This window comes from Arachis duranensis, chromosome 4, assembly GCF_000817695.3.
Source record: "Arachis duranensis cultivar V14167 chromosome 4, aradu.V14167.gnm2.J7QH, whole genome shotgun sequence".
In the NCBI taxonomy this organism is placed as follows: Eukaryota; Viridiplantae; Streptophyta; class Magnoliopsida; order Fabales; family Fabaceae; genus Arachis; species Arachis duranensis.
The window spans coordinates 101,428,965-101,434,635 of NC_029775.3; positions in this window are offsets into that span (position 1 = coordinate 101,428,965).

Consider the following 5,671-nt stretch of genomic DNA (forward strand, 5'->3'; position numbering starts at 1 on the left):
CAATCAACAAAGGAATTAGATAACTCAAGTGTCACTAATTACTCTACCTAGGTCAAGAGGAACAAAATCTATACTATATCTAGAAGAGGCATTTCAACAAACACATAAAAGACAATAAAAGTAAACAACATAAATTGCAAGAATTAAAGGAATCTACAACTACAAAAATAAGAGATCAACAATAGAAAAGCAAAGAAGACACATTTAGTATGAATTACCTCTTATTGAATTGAAAGAATGTAGAAGGAACAATACTAGATCTACAACAAAATATAAGAACAACATAAAGGAAATTACAACAAAAGAGTAGAAGAAGATGAATGTAACAACAAAGAATTGAAAGGTAGAAGTAGAAGAAAGAAAAGATTAAAACCTAGATCTAAGAACTAATTCTAATCCTAAACCTAGAGAGAAGTGAGAGCTTCTCTCTCTAAAAACTAACTCTAAACTAATCATAATGAGTGTGTAATGAATGGAATCCCCCTTTGCTCTTCAATCCTTGGCTTTAAATAGAAGTTTACGCGCCAAAGTTGGTTGAGATTGGGCCCCACAACCCTTCAGAATTCGTTGGCCATGTTTTCATTAAAAAATCATAAACCAGCACCGACGCGTACGCGCACATCACGCGTACGCGTCCATGGGGTAATTCGCAGGTGCGCGCAAGCGCCAGGTGCGCGCGCGCGTCCATGGGCGAGTTCAACTTCTTTGACTTTTCATGATTTCTCTACTTTGCATGTTTTCCCTCTTCATTCCTTTGATCCATTCCTAACCCTTTTCAATCTGAAATCACTAACAAACATATCAAGGTATCTAGTGGAATCAAAGGGAGATTAAAACCATCAAATTAAGGGTTGAAAAGTATGTTTTCACATCTAAGCACAAATAAGGAGACAATCACAAAATCATGCTATTTCATTGAATAAATGTAGGTAAAAAGTGATAAAAACTCTTAAAATCAATACAAGATAAACCCTACAAATGGGATTTATCAACCTCCCCACACTTAAACCAAGCATATCCTCATGCTTAAACCAAGAATGAAGTAAAGGGCATGGCATTTATTTAATGAAAACTAACTAAGTGCAATCTACCTATATAGGGGGTTTATCATGTATTTGTTATTTGGTGGTTGGATTTTGTCAAGGATCTCCAAGAATTTTAATTATGCTTTGAGGCGATACTCTATCTCTATTTAACTCTTTTTTCTAAAAATTTTTCATCTTTTAAAAAATTCTACCAAATCTATAAGGATTTGATTTTTTGTTGGATTTTTAAGAAAAGAAGAGTATCTGATATATTTATGTTTATAGATCTAATAGAATAGAGACGGCTAATCAGTGATGAAATGCAACCATACATATCCAATATTATTAATAATAATTCTAGTTACATTAAAATCATAGTTGATATTATTTTTTTTAAAATATAAGTCATATTTTTAAATTTAAAAAATATTATATAAAAAAATGTCTAAAATAATAATAATTCTAATTATATTAAAATTATAGTTGATTTTTAAAGGAGTAATGATTGAAAAGGGTTACAATTATTTTTAATATTTTAATTATATAAAGTATTTAAAATATTTTTATTTTAAACTCATTTTTTCTATTTAGATTGGGTTGATTGTGTGTGAGTTTGTGTGTGTGAGATGTATGTTTTATTTGTGTGTCGGCATTTTTTTTATATTTTGGGTGTTGTGGTCGAATCTGGACAATGATAAAAAAAAATATTATTGCTAGAATAATTGATGAATAATATTAGATGTAATAAATATGTAATTATATATATTTATTGTATTAAATGAATGAGTGAGATATAAATTATAACACCTTAACTACTAAAGCTCACGCTTCCGGCTGCACGACTCTGATTGCTTGGACATTACGACGACACTTATACTATTTAATACTAAAATATGAGCCTGTTTAAAACTTTTTACCGCAATATCGCTCCCAAGATACTTCATTCGATCACGTACATCCATAGATACTATACAACTTACATAAACTCGTAAAGATTACATCCAAATATATAAATAGTATTACAAGCATTAACCAATACAATTCCTAACTCTCTTACAGAATATATCAAGATAAAGGCGAGGGTACAATAAATAATAATCTAAAGCAATACAGAGCATCACAACAATAATTAAATAAACTCTTTGCGACATCTGCATCCATATCCTGAAAGGAGAAAAATGTAGGGGTGAGAACATCATCCTCGAAAGGGTTCTCAGTAGAGGGTTTTTGAGAATTACTATAATAGAATACGTGAAGATAACCGCACCAGTGATTAATAACCGTTTTATGCCTCTTTTCAAAAACAACAGTTTACAATAAAAGTAAAGTCGGAATCTTTTCTAAAAGACGAACCGTTCAATTCTCAAAAACTCAAAAGCCTTTTAAAAAGGTTTAACCATGCTGAACCAAATTATCATTTCATACTATTCCAAACCAAAAACACAAAACCAAAACCAATCATCGGTCCATCTCATTTCAACCACAGCCCTAGGCCCAAACAATCCAACCATCAACCAACCACCATAATCCAACAGAGTTCTAGACGCAAACATAGATAGGAAGTTCAAGCACAAACAAACAGTTACAGCAAGTAGAACAATTAGCAGTTAATCACAAAGGCAAACCACGTACAATATGCACACCCAAACAATGTCACATAGATGCATATGATGTATGCCTGTCCTAGTGGTTGATGATATCATCTGTTGATTATATAGCCAATCCGACACGTCCTGGTAGCTAACCATGGACAGAAACACCCATCGCGGAGCAAGTAGGTTTGAGCTACAACCCCATTGCTACTACCCGCTCAACCCAGAGCCAGTGGAATAACCACTACTGCGGCTACTACCCAGGCAGGTGTTTAAAAGCTCAACCTAGAGCGAGTGGAATCACCACTACTACTGCTACTACCCATGCGTCACAGTCTCGGACCTGGAGCAAGTGGGACGAACCACAACCCTTGCTACTACACAGGTATCTCAAGCATATATTCATTCAGTCCCAGCCATGGATCGACATCCATCTCAGCCATCCGGCTTAAATTCATAATTCATAATCAGCCATACGGCCCATAACTCATTCGGCAATCAGCCATAAATCAATATCATACACAACCATTCCGACCCATAAAAAAACAGCACTTCCACCATTCAACATCATCAAATTCATAAAACCGTCATTTAAGCCATAAATCACTTTTCTCAAGCCATTTCACTTTGAAATCAAATTTCAACTCTTTTCAGCCTTGGCTTTAAAGATCTCATTTCTCAAATCATCTCAGGCTCATAAGCCAAATTTACTCAAAGTGAGTTCCCTTTTTAAAACAAAGCCACTCTCGGTATTCTCTTTCCAAAACTTCCAAAACCATGGCAAGTTAAGGATTTATTTCAAAGTACTCAAAATCACCCATCCAACAATGGGATTTTATAACCAAAAGTTTCCGGAAGAGTCCCAAGTCTTTAGGAGAGAATAACATAACTCATTTCGCCAAATTCATTTAAAATCATTAAAACCTTGGCTTTCCGATTTGAGTAATAAAATAGGATCTAAGCCAAACCGAGTCATGTAATCATTTACTTCTTTCAAAGCCGTTTCCTATACTTAGGCAAAATCAACTTCAACCCCCATGATAAATTCTAGAACGTTTCAACTGTTAAAAATTGTTTTAGTCTTGCAAGAATTCAAAATTCAAAGAGTACTTAAAACATTTCTCAAAACATTTCAAAATGAAACTTGTCAATAGACATTCAAGTTCTTTAAAAGTCATTAAAACTCCTCTAATTGAAACCCTCAAGTCAAATTCAAAGGCATTGCCCTTGTCACATTTAAAACAGCTTTAAAACATAAGTCTCATCTAAATAACTTCCTCCTGAAAGAGATACAATGCCTTTCTTAAGAAGCAAGACTAAATCACAATTTCCTCTTTAATAATTCATTTCAAAAGCATGAATCATCCTTTTCTTGATAATTCAAATAAAATAGTTGAAGTATTTAACTCATCATATTTCCAGACAACATTCAATAAAGACTTGGATTTTATAGAAATTTCGGCAGCACCTCCCCTAAAACTTAGACTTTTGCCACCCGGTTCGGGTCCCAACTAAACCGTTCCTTATTCCTTTTCAACAACTCAAAACTAGAAATCAATTCAAAAACAAGTTAAATCAAACTTGGACTTTGCCACCCGTTTTGGGTCCCAACTAAACTGTTCCACAATCCTTTTCAACAGTCCAAATCCAAAAAATCAATTCAAGAGCAAGCTAAACCCAACAGTCACCTCATTTTCATATCTCAAGGAAACCGTTTCAAAATTAAATCATTATCAACCGATGAAACTCATTTCCAACACTTTAAAGAAATAGTCAGCAACAAATCATTTATCAAAACCAAATCAATTAAAGCAAAACAGGCTGAATTTCAAGAGTATTCTATCTTTCACATTATCAAGAGTCAACTCAACTCAAATCAATTCCCAACAGATTAAACTCAAATTTCAAATATTTAAAGAATCAACTCCAAACATTCCATTTCACAAAGCCGCATAACAAAATCAGCCAACAAACATTCATATGCTTTCGAGACAATCAAATAATACATAAGGCCGATACAATCACCAAATACACATTGCATCACATCAGTATCCATATATAATAATTCCAATAATAAACTATAGTTTTCAGAAAACGCCCCTACCTCAATGCAAAACCATAATCCAAAAGCCTCATAAAGTTCTTTTCGTCTCAACCCAAACCAAAGGCAGCTTCAAAGCACAGTCCCACACATTTTTGTAGCAGCATAAACAGCTCTAATTTACAACAAGCAACCTCAGTTACTAAATCCTAAGAACATTAATTTCGTAAATGCTTTAATACACGCACAGAACAATAATGCGAGGATTTCCGAAACATAAATACCTACTAGAATGACAAAATGAGGCAGCTGCAAACTCCGAGCACGGAATGCAAGCACGAATCCACATCTCTATGATGGACAACACCGCAATGCCTCAGCATAAGTTTATAGAGCAGCGACAAAAGGCCTTTCGACTCGAAAATTCTTACCAAAACAGGGGACTCGGTGGCTGTTTCCGGCGACAGAGGCAGCTGTAGCAACATTCAGTAACTACAGCATTCTGAGAATTCAAAAAAGACCAAAGCCAAAAACAAAATCTTTACCGCAACGAAGGAGTGACTGAGCCCAGTGACGGCATCTCCGGCAGTGTTTTTGGCGGCCACAAGACTCCTCCTGGCGGCCAGAACAGCGGCACGGCTTCTCTCTTTTTCGGCAGCAACAACAATGGTGTCTTTCGGCAACCACTGACCTCCGTCATTAGCAACAAAAGCTCCAGTTAGGCACCGCGAAGCAATAGATCGGCAACACCGTCGGCCAAGGTGCAATGGTGGAGACGCCCTCAAACGAGGAGAACGGCGAAGGCCCCACGCTCTGCGACAGTGACAGGCGGTGATGGCTTCCCGTGGTGGCTCCCTTTCGCGCATCTTCTCTCTCTCTCTGCGCACGAGTTCGGTGGTGGCGAGGCAGTGAGGCGCGACGGTCTTCTCCCTCGGTCAGGCGACGGCGTGATGGCGGCAGAGCGTGACGACAGTGAGGCCTCATCTCCCTCCTTCGCGTCACTCTCTCTTCTC